We start from the raw sequence: 21,585 nt of genomic DNA, 5'->3' as shown, positions 1-21,585 counted from the left end.
AATTTTACGGAACTTGATCGAAACAGCGTATGAACGTCGAAAAAAGCCTAAACGTTTTTCTCATGGGTAAACGCAGTTCAGATCAAAATGTTTAAACTGTAAATTTTCGAGATCATATTTTATACAGAACCATGCCCAGTGCATATGGCATGACAAATCTCAGTATTAAGTTATATTTTTAAAACTTGATAACATTGTATTGGCATGAATGTAATAAAATGAATTAAAAAAAATCCTGAATAATTGTATGACTTTTTAATGGACCCGTCATGTGACAAAAAAATTGTTTTACACTAATTTCTTTAACATGTTATACAATGATTATTGTTGCATATGATTTCATTTTTGTCATCATTCTGCCCCATTTATAGAACAAAAATCAAAACATCAGATTTAAAATCATTAGATATTGTCTAAACTTTGACAAGCTGGTCATGTTTCTTAACCTGTTCTTTCTTATTTAAACAATATTTGTGTGTTCTAAATTGTTCAGATATTGCACTCTTCTTTTTGGGTTGAATGACCGAAAATTGTAGATGCAAAAATAGTGTAGTAGATCATCCTGCTAATTAGAATTTTTGTCAAGTCCAACGAATTCTCTTGAATTGATTGTGAACTTTTCATTCAAACTATCCGTCATTATATATATTAAAATATTTGACTAACAAGTAAATAAAACAACAAAAATACAGATCTCAGGGAAAATTCAAAACAGAAAATCCCTTATCAAACGGCAAAACCAAAAGCTCAAATACATCAAACAAATGGATAACAACTGTTATATTCCTGACTTGGTAAAGGCTTTTTCGGATGTAGCAAATGGTGGATTAAACCATGTTTTATAGGAAGCTAAACTTCGGACTACTCACAGCAGAGAATCATTTATATAAAACAAATGGCAGATAATATAAACGAGAACTTAAGAGTTTTAACGTTTCTCTTTTCATAAGAGATAATGAACCCTAATCGCTGTGAGGGTTACTTTGTTGTTATTGTTTTCTGTTAAACCATTTTATCCACAAAGGTTTTAGGAATAAACTTAAACTATACAATAAAAACTCGCAGATTTGATAGTTTAGGAAGATTTGTGTGTATCGATTTACATCTTGCCAAATAACAAAAGATATTTTTTTGTATCCTAATCAAAGGCAACAGAATAAGAATAAGAATAAGAATATTTATTATTCAAATCAAGGGCCCTTGATGGGCAGCATAACATGTACACATAATAGTTTTCAAAGGAACCAGGATTATAATTCAGTACGCCAGACGCGCGTTTCGTCTACATAAGACTAATCAGTGACGCTCATATCAAAATATTTATAAAGCCAAACAAGTACAAAGTTGAAGAGCATTGAGGATCCAAAATTCCAAAAAGTTATGCCAAATAGAGCTAAGGTAATCTATGCCTAGGATAAGAAAATCCTTAGTTTTTCAATAAATGTAAAGTTTTGTAAACAGGAAATTTATAAAAATGACCACATTATTGATATTCATGTCAACACCGAAATGTTGACTACTGGGCTGGTGATACCCTCGGGGACGAAACGTCTACCAGCAGTGGCATCGACCCAGTGGTGTAAATAGTTATCAAAGGTACCAGGATTATAATTAAGTACGCCAGACGCGCGTTTCGTCTACATAAGACTCATCAGTGACGCTCATATCAAAATATTTATAAAGCCAAACAAGTTCAAAGTTGAAGAGCATTAAGGATCCAAAATTCCAAAAAGTTGTGCCAAATACAGCTAAGTTAATCTATGCCTTGGATAAGAAAATCCTTAGTAAAACATTACATCATGATTTGCAACAGTAATTTTTTTATATACTAAAATGAAACATTAAAAAGTTCAGACAGATGTTATTATCTTCATTCTATAAAAATCACATACATTTAATTCCAGGCAGGATCAGAACCATAAAATCATTACAATTATCATTGTTATTACATATACTAATTTACATTTCGTCTAACATCTAGACATTTTATAATACAGCTTCCTAAATATTTTTCAAATCATAGACAAATTTTCATCAGTAAATAACCAAACAAATTGTGTCTCATTTGAAAGATATATAAGATTAGGAAAGATATCTTCTTTAAAAAAATACTCCCTATCAACAACAGCAGAAACTGAACCATCTAACGAAAAGTTCACACGATCATGGAATTTAATTCAACTGGTCCTTTCACGATTTTCTACATGACAGGGAGATTAGGTAGGTAGTAAACTGAGTGAGGGAAACAATTCATCTGGATGAATTAGGGATCTCTTTTACTTGTTGTATAAAGGCATACCGCCATCATTCTGTTTTAAAATTCTGTTTTGATTTGCTGTTTCGCCCTTTCTTGTTTTCCGTTAAAATTAATCAGCGGTAACTGCTTATTCCCTCTTTTATTGTAAACTAAATTGTCCTCCTTGTTACAGTTTTATATATCATTCAAATGAGTGTTTATCACTTGTACAGATAGTTATTGCATGAATGACAGCAAAATTGCTTTTCAGTAAATGCTTATGCTTTTAACATGTTTAAGATTTATATATATTTGACTTGATTAATCCGTAAAGCAGTTTTATATGATTGCAATGCTAGACTATAAGTAGTAAAACTTAACACTATTTTATGCAAAGTAACATCCTGCATATGGAGTATATAGCTTAGAATTTATGCTATATTCCAGAGCTTCAAATTATCATTCTGACTCTGTCCACTATTTCTTACAACAAAATGAGGAAATGAAATAATTTTCATCATGTTTGGTTTAGTTCTGGTGAAAGTTCATCCATAATTGAATTTTCATCCTTCTCAGTTATTCTCAGTGATTTTATGAACTTTTATTATCGACTCCTAGGAGTCGATATAAGAATTGAACGATGGACAGTTAGTGCGTGAATTTTTCTTGCTACCTGATTGGAAGATCTTACGAGACATGAATAATCAAAGTTTATTGATTGGTAAGGACAATCAAAACCTAGTAAATGTCCTTCAATCCCGTAAAGTATCGGATTTGTCCTCTCTATTTAAGCAATAATATTTTACACAGGTAACTTTTATTTATAAATAGTCGAACATCTGGAGTAAACACCAACGTTAAACGATTTATACTACTTCATAACGTGTGACCTCACGTGTGTGGTAAAATTTGTTGATTGATGCACGTGGCTATTCTAGTAATTGAATTTATCTACAAAGCGAGAGCACTTTCCATTTTCATCAGCTAAGAGTCGATTAGCCCTTTTTGAAAAGCTAATGCTTGTCTTTTTATTATAATCAAAGAAAAAAATATTTCAGCTAAAAATGTATTTATATGTTTTACATGTAGTCTTCTATTTTAGGTTTAACACTGGCTGGATCGTAAAGATAGGAAGAGGGTTATATATATATAAAGCTTCAGACAATAAATTCTCTATAGGATCCATTGACCTTGACGTAAGACCTTGTCATAAAACTACTGTAGATATATTTCATATTAAATTTATAAATAAAACTCAAGATGATACATCATGACAAATGTTAGATTCATAATTAAGGTATTTCTTATACATCATGACAAATGTTAGATTCATAATAAAGGTATTTCTTATACATCATGACAAATGTTAGATTCATAATTAAGGTATTGTTTATACACCATGACAAACGTTAGATTCATAATTAAGGTATTTCTTGTACATCATGACAAATGTTAGATTCATAATTTAGGTATTTCTTATACAGCATGACAAATGTTAGATTCACTATTAAGGTATTTCTTAGACATCATGACAAACGTTGGATTCATAATTCAGGTATTTCTGATACATCATGACAAATGTTAGATTCATAATTAAGGTATTTCATTACATCATGACAAATGTTAGATTCATAATTAAGGTATTTCTTATACATCATGACAAACCTTAGATTCATAATTAAGTTATTTCTTGTACATCATGACATATGTTAGATTCATAATTAAGGTATTTCTTATATATCATGACAAATGTTAGATTCATAATTAAGGTATTTCTTATGCATCATGACAAATGTTAGATTCATAATTAAGGTATTTGTTATACATCATGACAAATGTTAGATTCATAATTAAGGTATTTCTTTTTTTTCTTTTTTTTTAATTTAAAATCTGATTTATTGCACTATTGCTGTTATAATTAATTCCATGTCTACAGCATTGGACAGGGCACCCCTGTAGTGTTAGTTTTACTGAATAAACAGGGAGATTGTTCAGTAAATTAATAATAATAATAATAAATTGTTAGATTTACATGTAACAATATTGTGTGTATCGATTACTACAGAAATTAATTTCCGGAAAAAAATTACATTCGTGAACCGCTTTGACTCTGTGTATATGCTAGTTGACCTGGTCATAACCTATTGATCAAGGATCACAGGATGGAGGCAAATTAACAGTCGAAGCAGTTTGTTATATATTAATTATGTATGTGTACATACTTGGTTGCGAATAGAAGTACATTATATAAGTTTATTTATTGATGAATATGTGATATATTAAATGAAGGATGCGTCAAGGATACTAGGGGTTTAATCTTTATCACTGATCATGATCATGACGAAGTCCACAACACGTGGTTTTAAGATTAAATAATATTGAGACACATGTATTGCTGAATAAATATAGCATATAGCATATATGCAAGAATAATAATTATATGTACAAGCTTATTTCTTTCAAAATTTTACCATGTGTACCACTTGAAAGTGTCGAAATATTTAAGTAGTTCAAAAAATCTTTTTTGAACAGGGCATACACATCAAAATTTGTAGTTTTATAATTTGAATTGTGGGTGCACTTGTGGATAGAAAATGTAATGATAATAACTGATATCACAGATTTTATATCCTTTAATAAGATTTCTGTAGTTTAGGATATGATGACCTATTTTAACTTTATTTAATAGTATTTTGATCTTTTCCCAAAAAGTTTTAAAGTAACGACATTCTAGAAAAAAATGTTTATAATCTTCTGTTACATTACATAAGTCGCATTTACTGTCTTCTTTTATCTTCCATTGAAAAAGCAGTTGTTTACAAGGAAGGATATGATGCAGCAATTTCCATTTAAATATTTTTAATCTGTTATCTTTTAAATAAGTAAATACAAAGTTTAGCATTGATTTAATTGGGATTAACGAATCTAAATTTAGGACACGTTTCCATTTAAAGAAACCTGAAGGCGTGTCTTCATTTCCACTATTAATGTGTGTGTATATCTGTTTTGTTCCCATTACTTGTAAAATTATTAGGTCTTTCCACTTTTCTGTGGAAAGACCTATTGTTTTTCTTCTGATTATTTTTTTTTTTCTTCCGCCTAATTTTGTTCTTGCGATAAACATTTGTTTCGCAATATGTCGCTTAGATATTTTGTATATGATATCGAACAGTTTATGCGCTTTTGAAATTTACCCTGCGTAAACGAATACTTTTCTTTGTAGGAGTTATCTCCCCAAACACTGTTTTCCTTGTTATGGCATCTCCTTCGCAACCGTTAAAGATTATGACAAATTTATTTTACAAAATTGTTCGTTACATCCTCAGTAATTTTTGGCGTATTTGGATCGAAGCGATTCGAAGAAATTTTATAGGAGTTATCTATCTTTTCGGAATAAATTTGTCGGTATGTTTTTTTAACTCATAAACCGTTAACCGTATAACCCTGGAATGTTTTTATTTGAGTACCCTGATTCCTAACTTAGAAAATTAGGTCAAGGTCAAAGGTCAAGGTCATATTTTAGATTTTCATATGTCTTTGATTTCCCTATAACTCTTAAACGGTTATAGATACAAAAAAATTAAGCAGTGAAAAATGCTTGGTACTTCAAGGGGCAACTTTTTTTACATTATGACTATATTGATTTTACCATCATGTAAGGGACATAACTCCCATCGATGGTTTTTAAAAGGCCGTTTTTAGGCAAAACTCTTAAACAAAAGGTCCTTGACCCATAGGGTCTTTTGCAATGACCTTGTGGAGCAATGACCTTGACGAAGGTTACAAGGTCAAAGGTCAAGGTCATCAAATTATGTGGTTTTGGCACTATTTAAACAGTTTTATGTGTGTTTGAATTTCAACCAACCAACCAACATACCAACCAACCAACCAACCAATCAATCAATCAATCAATCAATCAATCAATCAATCAATCATGATCATGATCAATCAACCAATAATGATCATGATCAATCAATCAATCATGTTTCCGTCTCATGTGTTTCTTATAGGGTTCAACCAACCAACCAACCAACCAACCAACCAACCAATCAATCAATCAATCAATCATGATCATGATCAACCAATCATGTTTCCGTCTCATGTGTTTAATATAGGGTCCAAGATCTTCTTTGTGTCTTTTTCCGTGTTTCAATTGACCCTATCCAATGTGTTTAACCAACCAACCAACCAACCAACCAACCAACCAACTAATCAATCAATCAATCAATCAATCATGATAATGATCAATCAATCATGTTTCCGTCTCATGTGTTTAATATAGGGTCCAAGACCTTCTTTGTTTCTTTTTCCGTGTTTCAATTGACCATATCCAACGTGTTTAACCAACCAACCAACCAACCAACCAACCAACCAACCAACCAACTAATCAATTAATCAATCAATCAATCAACCAATCAATCAATCATGATCATGATCAATCAATCATGTTTCCGTCTCATGTGTTTAATATAGGGTCCAAGATCTTCTTTGTTTCTTTTTCCGTGTTTCAATTGACCCTATCCAACGTGTTTAACCAACCAACCAACCAACCAACCAACCAACTAATCAATTAATCAATCAACCAATCAACCAATCAATCAATCATGATCATGATCAATCAATCATGTTTCCGTCTCATGTGTTTAATATAGGGTCCAAGATCTTCTTTGTTTCTTTTTCCGTGTTTCAATTGACCCTATCCAACGTGTTTAACCAACCAACCAACCAACCAACTAATCAATTAATCAATCAATCAACTAATCAATCAATCATGATCATGATCAATCAATCATGTTTCCGTCTCATGTGTTTAATATAGGGTCCAAGATCTTCTTTGTTTCTTTTTCCGTGTTTCAATTGACCCTATCCACCGTGTTTAACCAACCAACCAATCAACCAACCAACCAACCAACTAACCAACTTATCAATCAATCAATCAATCAATCAATCAATCAATCAATCTGTATGACTGTTTAATCATGACAGTTTATTGAAGGAACAAACTCTCAATTATTCAAGAAAAATTGAAATTTAATATTGTTCTTACGTCACTTCTGAAAAAAAAATCCACATGTTCTCTGAAACTACAAGTACAATCGACCTCAAAAATTTGCAGTCAGCAGGGCATACATGTACTAAACGTTTATAAAAAAACTTGGTGCAGATATCTCTCAAAGCTTTTCCTAGAGAAAAGAAATGGCAATGCCGTAAAAATAGCTTGCTAGGTCCGTAAATCTCAGTAAAAACCTACAATAAAATGTCCGCTCCGAGTTTGAAATACTAATCTGTGTTACAAACAGGTGCTGAAAAATGTACATTATCAGAAAATAATCAATAAATGTGTTTTAAAGTTACACCGGATCAATTAAATCCAAAACATGCACTACTTGTGAACTGTCATCAAAATGTCAATTTCCTACAATGACAAAAGAAATTACATTGTGTACATTCCATCTCTATAGATGTTGTCTGTTTAACGTCCCCACCTAAAACGAAATAAAAAGACTATCTTTTCGTTATTATAAACCCGTGTCACGTGATGTGGCGCGCGCGCTGTACCTAAAATAAAAGAAAAACTTTCCAAACTAAACATGAAACTTCTCCGGTAACAATAATATAGACCCCATACAGAAACAAACAAACAAACTAACAAACAAACACCCCCCAATTCAATTAATTTTACAGGGGGAAAGACCCCCTACAATTGCTTTTTTAAAGCAATTGATTTATATTTATCTTAATTTTGTCTTTTGTATCAATGCAAAGGTTAAGTTTATTTTTTACTTTTGATTTGATTGATTTATCTGATTTAAGTACCTTGAGCCATTCATTTGGTATAGCATATTTAAGTTTTGAAATTTCAAACATTAAATTGGATTTTGAGGATATTTTATTAGATATTATTTCTTGAGAGATATTACCATTTTGGTCAATTATATCATTAACATATATCATGTATATAATACCTTCTTTTATCCAATTTATAAAAACTAAACACTTTCCTTGAAATTTTATCAGTTTGTTTCCCCATAAGATTTGTTGTCTAATGTTTTTAAAATTCATATTGAGTTCGGTATTATTTAAATTTTGTACTTTGAACCAAGACTTTACAATTTCTAAGTAGAATTTTGGTAAAGTTTTATGTAGGTTTTGTATTGAGTAAATGTTGTCTAGATTCATGTAAAGTAGCATGAAATTAGCACCAAATTTATAAAGGTAAAATGTCGGAATTACTTTCCGGTTAGCAAAATCATCTGCAGTAAATCTTTTTATCCATGCTATTTGTAGTGCAGTTATATAATTGCCTATATCTATCATCTTAAGCCCTCCCGCAGTAGTATTTTTGCGGGCGTATGACATTTGCGAACTTGATGGTTTATTGGTATATCTGATTATCAACGTTGTTCACTTATGTTTAATACATATAGGAAGATGTGGTATGAATACCAATGAGACAATTCTCCATCCAAGCTGATTGGAAGACTATTAATGAAAGTAAACCATTTGTAAGTTTATTTTGATTCTAATTGTTCTGGAAATTCGTTGTAACACGATGGACATATTGTAACGACCTGATGAGTCAATTTTGTAATCTTCGACAGCCATACATATCGGAGGGTCAGTGTCCAGAAAAATAACATATCTTGCCGATGTACCATTAAATCGTGTAAAGCCAGAGTCTCAACGGATTGTGGCAGTTGACCAAAAGACCGAGGCTGAAGATCTACGAGTACGGTAAAGGAAAAGTCTGGAGATGTATCTTCAAAGACTGGGATGAAAAGTTATCTCATTGGCACTAATACCATATCCTCTTATATCTGTTTACCTGTAATTAACCTGTAAAAAAATCGGCGCAAATGAAAATAAAATCGGCGCAAATGAAAGAAAAAATCGGCGCAAATGAAATGCAGATCGGCGCAAATGCAAAACGCCGATTTTTGCTAAGTGTTGTTCATTTGACCTTTTCTCGTTTACCATCCCATATAAAATTGTAGATAAGAGTTTTAAACTGTTGAATAAATTCATGTGGTAGGTTTGTGACTGAAGCTAAATATGTAAGGTTTGGTATAAGAAGAGATTTTACAACTGTTATCATTGTAAGATTTCTTTTTTTTTCAATTACTTATTATTTTGTCACATTTCTGTATTATTTTTTCAGTATTCAGCATATCACATTCAGCTCGATCTGTTCCAAAATAAACTTCTAGACTTTTAATTGGTCCTTTATTCCATGTTATATTTTTAAACTTATCCTTACAATGTTTTAATTTTCTTAACCAAATGCCCTCAGTTTTTGATCTACTTAATTTTAAACCTGATAGCGTTCCAAAGATTTCAATAATATTAAGAGTGTGACGTACTTCATCTTTTGATTTTAGAAAAAGTGTTGTGTCGTCAGCTAATTGAGAAATCTTTAATCTGTGTGTTTTAGTATTTAGCTTAATTTGAAAACCTTATGTTGTTGTCTTGTCTTATTCTGCAGGACAAAATTTCTACAGCAATAACAAAAATCAGGGAACTTACCGGGCAGCCTTGTCTAATACCGCGTTTAATGTTATATGGTGATGAGACCCACCCATTGTTTAATATACAACCGGTTATGTCTTTGTTCAGAGTTTTAACCTATTTGATAAAAGGATTTGGAATGCCGAATTTTTTGAGTGCTTCATACATAAATGGCCATTCCAATGAGTCAAATGCCTTGGAAAACTCTATGAAGAGCAATGCTCCTTCAATATTAAAGTATTCTGCATGGTCTATTTGTCTTGAATTTGACGAATGTTGAAACCTATATACCTATTTTTCATGTAACCATTTTGGTCACTATTGATGATTTTAGTTAGTATTGGTTTAAGACGTTGTGCTAAAGAATATCCATAAGCTTTGTATCAACATTGAGTAAAGTAATTGGTCTATAGTATAAAGGAAGTGGGTGTCCTTTTTTATATAATAAAGAGACTACTCCTATTTTTTGTAGTGTGCTCATTTCTTCCTTTTGATAGCATGTGTTAAAAACTTTAACAACAATTTCTTTTAAATTTGTCCAGAAGATTCGATAAAATTCTACACTGATCCCGTCGATGCCAGGTGATTTATTTAGTTTCATAGATTTAATAGCTTCTGTACATTCTTTTATGGTAAGCTCCCCTTCTAGATTTTGAGTTTCCTCATGAGAAAGAGTTTTATCTACTTTTGTTTCTGTTATATATTTTTTTATTTCAGTTTCATTAGGATTTGGACTTTTATATAAATTTTCATAATAGTTTTTTTCTGACTTTAAAATTTCAGATGAATCTGTTATAATTTCTCCCTTTTCATTCGTAAGTGCAGAAATATTTTTATGAGTTTGTCTGGATTTTTCAAGGCCTATTTGAAAAATTTGTGTTTTTTTTCTCCTTCTTCTGTCCATTTTACACGCGATCTAACCTGAACTCCCTTTGCTTCATTTATGTAAAGGTTCTCTAGTTTTTTCTCAGCATTGTTTATTCTATATTGAACATTATTATCCTGTAAGTTTTCTACATTTTCATTCAATTTTTTTAAGTACAGTTCTAATTTAATTATTTCATTTTTAATTTCAGCTTGTTTTTGCCTACAGTATTTAATGGTTATGTCTCTTACTTCAGCTTTAAAAACATCCCACTTAACTCGAGGATCTACAGCCGTAGTAAGTACTTTTTGTTTGTAAGTTTGAATTGAGATTTTGATATTGTGTGTCATTCAATATACAGTTATTAATTTTAAAGAAACCTCGGCCTCTGCTGCGTGCTTTGTGTCTTAGCTTTATCGAAATTGCCTGATGATCAGTGTAAGAAATAGCAGCGGGTCTTATATCTGCTGCTGTAATATGTGGTCTTATATCAGAGCTGATAAGAAAATAATCTATTCTGCTTGCTATGTTAAAGTTATTTTTCCTTCTCCAGGTAAACTGTCTTTTGTTTGGGTAAATTTCTCTCCATATATCAACTAACTTGTGTTTTTTTATTAATTGTTTCAAATTATTTACAGGTTTATTAAATTTGTGTATACTTGTACCTTTTCTGTCGTTTTCAGTCAGACTTTCATTTATATCCCCTCCAAGTATTCGAATGCCTAATCTATTACTTTCAATTAAGTTGTTTATTTTTTTGAAGAAAGAATTTCTATTTCTTTGTATATTCGGTGCATATACATTAACTAAAGTGAAGATGTTGTTATCAAGTTCTACATTAATAAGAATAAACCTACCCTCCTCATCTTTAATTTCATTTATTATTTTGTGATTTATGTTATCTTTAATTAAAATTGAAACACCTCTAGATAGGGAATTACCAAAGCTATGGTATATCTTACATTTAGTTTCACTATTTATTATATTTATGTTTTTATCAGTGAAATCGGACTCTTGAATAAACAAGATGTCACATTTTTGATTTTCACACCAAATATATAGTCTATCTCGTTTTTCTTTTTTTCCTAGCCCTTAGCAGTTCACGGAGCAAATATTTAAATTATTACTTATCTAAATAATGAACTATACCTGTATTAGCAAAGATTACTACAGAGAGATACATCATAACAAACTGTTTTAAGTTGTTGTATACAATACAACTATGACTAAACGTTTAATAGTAGTAGTACATGAGTATATATAATATATATGTATCATTATAATATGTGTTTTTTACAATAATACAGTTTTGCAGTCTTCTTATTAACTTTACTTTGTACTGAAAAATGAATAGATTTAAATATGCTTTTTCTTTTTTTTAAAGGTGTAAAATGTACATGTACATGTATGTGTATAGGAGCTTGATTTTCAGAAATTACTTTTTCTATTTTCAGATATTTGGATTGTTCAATAAGGATTGTTCGAGCGCTCAACAACATAACTGTGATCAAATGAAACATATGCTCAACAGTTACTGATGACGTCTTAAATTTTCCATACATTTGAACCTGGAAATGATATCTGTTTGTGTAGAATTCTTTGGAGATTTTTAAATGTTCACTTAAAGCTGCTGTACATGTGTATATCGTGTGTTTTAATAAAATATGGATCTGTACTTCAAGTGAATAAACTGCGTCAAAAGGATTAGCATAGCTGGTTGTGGAATATGTGTGTCTGGATAGTATGGTGCAAAAATATATGAATGTAACAGTAATTAGTTTCGTACTCCCTGTGTGTCATGCGGTATATGGCGATATACTACATATAGTTGCGTACCATATTTGCAATTTCGTAGGAATATTAAGTGGTTGATATATTTTCCAAGTATCCTTGATTGAATTGCAGAAAATAGAAGATTTGTTTGTACCATCAGTGCATACATGTACTAAAAGCATTTTGTTGATGAGCTGAATTAAACTAACGCAGCCTAATGACGTGAATAGTAGAACTAATGATCGTTTAAAAATTATCTGTTTCTTTCAGACATATGTTTTCGTTGGTATTTTGTGAATAAACATACATACATTAAATAAATTACACATTACACTATTTTCTTTTTCTACATTGTCAATTGAGAACATATGATCTAGTATTGTGTCATATTTCTCTTTTTGATTGGTTAATATACATGTACTACTCTTATCAACACAAAAAACAATATACAAAAACAATATACAATATGTATAGAGGACAAGTAGTTTTCATTTTCGATATCATTATTCAAACACATATAATCTAATATTATATCATATTCTTTTTTTTTTTTTAACATAATAAATAAAAGTCATGAAAAAACATGAAATGAGAACATTGTTTATGTTTACCATAACATCAGTTGGACACATACAATCTTTTATTGCAAAGAGCTCTTTTTTTTTGTTTGTTTTTTACACTATAAATAAAAACACAGAAAAAAAGTAAATATATACAAATGTTCATGGAAATAGGTAGATAATTTTACTATTTAATGCTTATAAAATTTATATACATTTAGTTGAACTGGATGATAGTTAGGTTTTTGAATATTTGATGTTCGTTCGTGAATTTGGTCAGTTGGTGTTGTTGCTGGGCGTTTGTCTTTGCGTCCATCAGGCGTTCCAACATTGTTGTTTCCTTGGAAATGAAAGAACAATGTTGATTGATTAGGATTCTCCTCGTTGTCTTTATTAAGTTGTTGTGGACCGGTTTTTTTGCCAGACTTTTTTTTAGCTTTAGCTTTTGCCTTTTTAATTTCATTGTTATGTTTAACTGCTATATTGCTTTGGTGTTCAGGCTCGTTTATATTAAGAGCTGCATCCTTTTTATTTGAAGCATTATAGCTTCCCATCTTTTCAGTATTTGTTTGTTTATGTTCAGATGTATTTTCATTTTCACTTGTCGAATCTTCAGATTCATGCATGCTATCGTTATTGACGTTGACTGGATGTTCTTGTGCGTGGGCAATAACGGTCTCGAAATTTGGACATTCAGCTTTCTTATGTCCTGGGTTGTTGCATGTTGTACATACCCATTCATTTGGGCATTCTCTGAGCACATGCTCAGTTTGCAGACATTTGTTACATGTGAGCTGAGATGAATCAGTTTTCTGCTCTTTGTGTAACAAAACGGCCATATATTTACCAATTCTAAGGGTTCTAGGTAAGACCTTTTCCATGGGTTCACAGTATCATATCATGTTTCCTGTTTGGCAATTGGTGAGTAAACCGTCAACTCTGAGTCGCTCTCTGTCTAATGTGTGAACTGTCCCTCCTAGATTTTCTACTGCCCTCATAATCTGATCATCCTCAGCAGTGCATGGGATGTTCTTGACCCTAACCCGCCAATGATGAGGATTATCATGATCGTATACCTTTGAATAAGGATTGCGGGTATAGATTTTCAAAAGGTATTTCTTATACATCATTATAAATATTAGATTCATAATTAAGGTATTTCTTATGCATCATGACAAATGTTAGATTCATAATTAAGGTATTTCTTATACATCATGACAAATGTTAGATTCATAATTAAGATATTTCTTATACATCATGAAAAATGTTAGATTACTAATTAAGGTATTTCTTTTACATCATGACAAACGTTAGATTACTAATTAAGGTATTTCTTATACATCATGACAAATGTTAGATTCATAATTAAGGTATTTCTTATACATCATGACAAATGTTAGATTCATAATTAAGGTATTTCTTATACGTCATGACAAATGTTATATTCATAATTAAGGTATTTCTTGTACATCATGACACATGTTAGATTCATATTAAAGGTATTTCTTGTACATCATGACAAATGTTAGATTACTAATTAAGGTATTTCTCAGACATCATGACAAATGTTAGATTCATATTTAAGGTATTTCTTATACATCATGACAAATGTAAGATTCATAATTAAGGTATTTCTTATACATCATGACAAACGTTAGATTCATAATAAGGTATTTCTTATACATCATGACAAACGTAAGATTACTAATTAAGGTATTTCTTATACATCATGACAAATGTTAGATTCATAATTAAGGTATTTCTTATACATAATGACAAACGTTAGATTCATATTTAAGGTATTTCTTATACATCATGACAAACGTAAGATTACTAATTAAGGTATTTTTTATACATCATGACAAACGTTAGATTCATAATTAAGGTATTTCTTATACATCATGACAAAATGACAAATGTTAGATTCATAATTAAGGTATTTCTTGAACATCATGACAAATGTTAGATTCATAATTAAGGTATTTCTTATACATCATGACAAACGTTAGATTCATAATTAAGGTATTTCTTATACATCATGACAAATGTTAGATTCATAGTTAAGGTATTTCTTATACATCATGACAAATGTTAGATTCATAATTAAGGTATTTCTTATACATCATGACAAATGTTAGATTCATAACTAAGGTATTTCTTATACATCATGACACACACACGTTAGATTCATAATTAAGGTATGTCTTATACATCATGACAAATGTTAGATTCATAATTAAGGTATTTCTTATACATCATGACAAACACACGTTAGATTCATAATTTAGGTATGTCTTATACATCATGACAAATGTAAGATTCATAATTAAGGTATTTCCTGTACATCATGACAAATGTTAGATTCATAATTTAGGTATTTCTTATACATCATAACAAACGTTAGATTCATAATTAAGGTATTTCTTATACATCATGACAAATGTTAGATTACTAATTAAGGTATTTCTTATACATCATGACAAACGTTAGATTCATAATTAAGGTATTTCTTATACATCATGACAAATGTTAGATTCATAATTAAGGTATTTCTTATACGTCATGACAAATGTTAGATTCATAATTAAGGTATTTCTTATACGTCATGACAAATGTTAGATTCATAATTAAGATTTTTCTTATACATCATGACAAATGTTAGATTCATAATTAAGATATTTCTTACTTAAAGGTTAATATATAATATGTATATTGGTAATATTAATATCGTCCTACATTTGAAATATCTTGATTCAGGCTTTTTTTATGTTTAAATACTATTTAGAAGTAGATGGTTTAGACTGATCTGTGAACATGTTTCTCTGTTTAAATTTTCTAGAAGTTTTATCCTGTGAAATGCAAATCCTAATTAACTGAAACTTAAAAGTTAAATTTTTAACCTTTTATACGTGAATTTTTTAAGATGAAATATGATTTTATTCATTTAAATCATTTAACACATTAAAAAGACTGAAAAAAGCACAATGATAGAGGGAGAGGGGGAACTCGGAGGGGTCCTGATCCCCAAAATTCCTCCGAGGTCCAGAACTTAAAGAAATTTAAATCTCGACATCCAGAAATTTGATAAACGAATTCCCGGATCCCGAAAGGATCAGTCCCAAAATCCTGAGCTTAAAAACACCCGATCCCACCATCCAGAAAAAGTCCCTGCCACCTCATGATATTTTGAAACAGGGAATTTTTCCATACCAAATATCACACTGAAAACTTTCACAGCATGAGCAAATAATTGCTCTTTATTTCACTGGGCATTTAATTGAAAAAGGCATGGAAAATTCAAAATACTTTAATGTTAATTAAAAGGTCTTAGTTTGGACATTTCCTAGCATAAAGAATTAAAAAAAACATTGAAACTTAACAAGACTTTAATATTCAGTTATTTTTACATTTTGCCTGTTTCATTGCCATTATTTCATGAAGATGTAGTGGGGTTAAAATCTTCAGAATTTGTTTTAGATCATTTACTTTTATAATCTCATAATTTTTTTAGAATTAATATAAGTATTAATTTTTCAAAATGATCTATATCAAGTATTTAATGCAGGTACTGTTTACATGTATTAATCTTCCACCAGTTATGTTTTTTAGCATTTACCTCATGTACTACATGGGATTGTACTTCCACCTTATCTTTACAAGATTGTTTATATAATAGTTTATGATGAATTATTTATATTGTTTTTATATGACCACAAACATTTTTTTGCGTCGTATAATGGTATCATGTCGATGTCTACATCTTCTGAAGACACATTTAGTTTCCGGACAATAACTAAGGATTTAGTAAATGGATCTCTATAAATTTTTACCAATACCATCGAAGGAAGGTTAGGATTTTGAGGGTTATGGTCCCAATAATTTAGGAATTAGGGGCCAAAAAGGGGTCCAAAATAAGCATTTTTTGTAGTTTTCAAACAATAACTTGTGTTTAAGTGTATAAATCTCTGAAATTATACAACAAGTTTCCATACCATGAAGGGACGGTTAGTTATGACTTTGGGTTGTTATGGCTCAAAATGTTTGGAATTAGGGACTAAAAAAGGGGAATAAGGGGCAAAAAAAGGGGGAGTAGATTTTCTGGACAATAACTTTAGATTTAGTGAATGGATCTTTATAATTTTGTACCAAAAGGTTCAATACCTCTAAAGAAAGATTGGGATTGATTTTGGGGGTTATGGTCCCAATAGTTTAGGAATTAGGGGCCAAAAAGGGAGCACAAATTAGGCATTTTTGTAGTTTGCAAACAATAACTTGTGTTTAAGTGTATGAATCTCTGAAATTATACAACAAGTTTTCATACCATAAAGGAATGGTTAGTAATGAATTTGGGGGTTTATGACTCAAAATGTTTGGAATTAGAAGCAAAAAAAGGGGAAAAACTAGGTTTTTCTGGTCAATGGACAATTAAGACAATTTAAAAGCAGTGTACTGGGGGAGGTAATTCAAAAACAGTTAATATACAATGTTGGGTATGTTTGGATTTACCTCCCTTACACTACTTGTAAATTATGTGTTAAGAAATGTCTGGTTTTGGACTAATTGCCAAAAAAAGGGGGGTGGTAGTAGTTTTCATTTTTTCCCCCCCAAATTTCTCAAATTCCAAATTTTTGAAAATATTGCATAATAGATTAGTGATCTTGACATTTGTTTTGTGTCAGAAACTCATATTGTGTCAATAATTTGATCACAATCCAAATTTAGAACTGTATCAAGTTTCAATGCTGTGTCCATACTTGCCCCAACTGTTCAGGGTTGTATAAAGCTGCGCCCTTCGGAGCACCTGGTTGTCCATTCATTACATTACATTGCATACTTATTATTAATAAAAATCTTTAATAATTAATAAGTCATGATGCTGTAACATGTCAGAAATTATGAGAGTGGGTTGCTTTTTATTTTGCCGTCTGCATTTCAGCTTTTATCTAAGCTTTATTGGTCAAGTGGTCCAAGTTGATGGTTTATTTGATAATTAACCCGTGAAAACTGAGGGCTATGAGGTTGACTCCAATCTTTGTTAACTGGGGTTGCCAGATTTTCACAAACCATTCCCCAGGCTCCATATAGCCAATGGCGCTGAAACTGGCTTTAAAAACAAACAATCAAATAATCAATCTTCCATCTTAATTTCCTTTCATTTATTACAATATTTTATATGTTTTGAAAATATTTTGAGTTGAATGTGTATGTGAGTGTGTTTGTAATTTTTACTTCAATTTAAAAGAAAAAAATGTATTAATATGTCTGTGCAGTTGCGATCTTGGTTTCGAGTTCAATGTGTTTATTGTCAATACATGACTGTGCTATCAAGTTGAACTTGAAACTTGGTTTATAAAAACATCACCAATGTATGAAAAAATTGAGAATGGAAATGGGGAATGTGTCAAAGCGACAACAAACCGACCATAAAGTAGACAACAGCCGAAGGCCACCAATGAGTCTTCAATGTAGCGAGAAACTCACGCACTTGGAGGCATCATTCAGCTGGCCCCTTAAAAAAATATGTATACGAGTACAGTGATAATGGACGTCATACTTAACTCCGAATTATACACAAGAATAACTAAAATAAAAAATCATACAAGACTAGCAAAGGCCAGAGGCTCCTGACTTGGGACAGACGCAAATTTGATTAAATTTATACATAATTATATTAAAAAACAACTCATTCAATGATTTTAACCTTACTCTTTTAATTGTTTGTTATAAGTTCTGGTTCAAAATTTCTTGTATAAACCACTCGACAATGTGCTATAAATGATGGAAATAACACTTGTTAGGTAAAGATTGCATGAAATGCAATCCAAACCTTATGGGACTGACTTGATATCTAAATATTCCAAGGCTTATCACTACCTTTTTGTACACAAAATATAGTTCAAGGATCATAACATTCTATACATTCTATCCATGAACATTTCAGGAAACATATCGATTTAATGTATGCTCGATATTCAAGGCACAAAATGATGTTACACTTGTCAAAAAAATTACATAACTTTTGAAATTGCATGAATCTAATAACTGTTCTAAAAGAAGAATGATGTCATTGTTAAAATCTTCTTTAAAAATTTGGTGTTATCTTCCTTTGTCCAGAATTGTTGTGAAATCAACTACATGTACAACCAATGCAATAATTACCTATCACTGAAAAATTGAAGAAAATTTTGACCGTTCAGTGCTTAAAAGCACTTTGATTAAATTTCATGACTCTTGAGCAATTTTCTGGAGATTTCCATCATTAAGAAACTTCAAGTCAAATATTGCAAAGACATGTACGAATAAGAAACAAAACAGATAAAAAGGTATATGACTAAAAAGGGCCTAAAATAAAGGCAACAGTAGTATACCGGTGTTCAAAAGTCATAAATTGATTAAGAGCAAGCAAATTCGGGTAACAAACTTCAAAAGGGAAACACCAAATATAAGAAGAAAACTAAAACAAAAGTAAGCGCCAACATACATAGAAACGAACTGTTTGATAACAACTGCCATATTCCTGACTTGGTACAGAATATTTAAAGAAAAAAATGGTGGATTGAACCTGTTTTTATGGCTAGCCAACCTCCCGCTTTTACGGCAATGTTAAAATATTACGCTAAATGACAACAATATTTGACAGCTCAAATAAATGCAAGAACACTAATCACAGAGAAACACCCAAACGCAGGCAAGAACACTCATCCCAGAGAACGCACAAACACATAATATAAAAGTCGACACAGCATGCAAACCGCAGAACAACAAGGAACACCTACATCAACAACAGACGCCACAGGAACATAAACAGTGACGCTCTTATGTAACAAATATGTAATCTGGAACTTAACACAATTATTTTCATAACACCAGTCCAAACGATTTTCACGATAATAATGGTATTAAAAGGCTATTTTAAAATTATTTGGACTACAAAATAGACAAATCGTCCGTCGTTAGCTTTTACAAAAATCTTCTCCTCTGAATCTACTGGGCCAAATGAAACCCAACTTGGTCATAATCATCATTGAGGTATCTAGTTTAAAAAATGTGTGCGGTGACCCTGCCAACCAACCAAGATGGCCGCAATGGCTAAAAATAGAACGTAGGGGTAAAATGTAGATTTTGGCTTATAACTCTGAAACCAAAACATTAAGAGCAATTCAGACATGGGGGTTAAATTGTTTTGCAAGTCATTATCTTGATATTATCTTAATATACGATTATTTGGTTATTATCTTGAATATTATTATAGATAGAGATAAACTGTAAACAGCAATTATGTTCAGCAAAGTAAAATCCACAAATAAGTCAACATGAATTTTGTAAATTTTGTAAATTTTTGTAAATTTTAACAAAATATTTTCCTCTGTAACTAATGGGCCAAGTTCATTATAAATTGAGATAATGAGATAATTGTAAGAAGCAAGAATGTTCAATAAAGTAAGATCTACAAACACATCACCATCACCAAAACACATTTTTGTCATGAATCCATCTGTGTCCTTTGTTTAATATGCACATAGACCAAGGTGAGCGACACAGGCTCTTAAAGTCCTAATTTTGATTGAAATTTATAAACACACTATTAGAAAGGTTTGATACAAATCATGTCAGTACCTAATTACTTACCACTGAGCAGATGACACTCTCTCGGTACTCATAGTCAATCAACAGAGGTATCGACCCAGTGCTATCAAGAAAAAGGGCATCAAAGCACTCTGTTCCACATTGCTTAAAATAAAAGTTATTCCAGACATTAAATTGAATCTTATGTTATATGAGAAGTGATGAATAAAAAGTGCCTATGTAGAACTTCTCTTTTATTTCAACATTTACTTGCGTTTTAAATACTAAATACATAAGTCCGTGTGTTTAAAATACTCATAAAACAGAACATGAACTTGAACTGTTGTCAATGTCATCCTCCTTTATACTGTTACCTTTTACATCACATTGATCAATCTTATTAGAACCCCCTTTACTTGGACAATAATCATTGTCCGTGTGTGCTGGTTTCTGAGTAGGACAGGCACCAGAAGAATTATTTTCGTACTTTTTAAGAATTGTTGTCGCTCTGTCTTTTGCAAATTCCCGTGTTGTCACGTCATCAGGGAGATATGGAGGAAACCTTTTCAAATCCTCCAAGCCTCGAATTGGCCATCCCCAAAATTCGAAAACGAGGCTTAGATTCCTCTTGACTACATTGGAAAACGTCTGTATCCACATGTTCTCTTTTTCCTGCTGGTTTGATGGTCGTTTGTCTTTTGGAAGTTTATCATAAGTCCTGAATACAGATTTGTAAGTACCCCAGCCAAAGTCCCTTGCCAACTGTGCGTACACTAACAACGCTATACCAGCATTGGAACACCAGTTGTCATACTTTGCCCCTTCCTGTAAACAAAAGTGTGTGTATGTCTATACAAATTAAAACCTTTGAAATTATGGATTTTCGAATAAGTTTATTGTAATAAATTATGATAGAATAATATTGCTCATCGCCGCCATATTTAAACAACATCTATTCGTGTTGTTTATTCTTTAGTTTTCTATGTTGTGTCGTGTGTACTATTGTTTTTCTGTTTGTCTTTTTCATTTTTAGCCATGGCGATGTCAGTTTGTTTTGGATTTATGAGTTTGACTGTCCC

At 31.1% G+C, this 21,585-nt stretch overlaps 2 long non-coding RNA genes across 2 annotated transcripts in view; both read left to right on the top strand.

Annotated features, from left to right (window-relative positions):
• Positions 1–4,375: 4,375 nt before the first annotated feature.
• Positions 4,376–12,132, top strand: LOC143043059 (uncharacterized). The gene is made up of 3 exons (XR_012968165.1): positions 4,376–4,444; positions 10,819–10,904; positions 12,062–12,132. It is a non-coding gene; the product is annotated as an uncharacterized LOC143043059 (long non-coding RNA).
• A 3,455-nt stretch (positions 12,133–15,587) lies between these two features.
• LOC143084847 (uncharacterized) overlaps positions 15,588–21,585 on the top strand; it is a 167,520-nt gene continuing 161,522 nt past the window's right edge. The window contains exon 1 of the long non-coding RNA XR_012981186.1: positions 15,588–16,788. This is a non-coding gene — a long non-coding RNA (uncharacterized LOC143084847). The remainder of the gene's footprint in view (positions 16,789–21,585) is intronic.

Source organism: Mytilus galloprovincialis, chromosome 8, assembly GCF_965363235.1.
Source record: "Mytilus galloprovincialis chromosome 8, xbMytGall1.hap1.1, whole genome shotgun sequence".
Taxonomy (NCBI): domain Eukaryota; kingdom Metazoa; phylum Mollusca; class Bivalvia; order Mytilida; family Mytilidae; genus Mytilus; species Mytilus galloprovincialis.
This window is presented reverse-complemented; position numbering and strand designations above follow the sequence as displayed.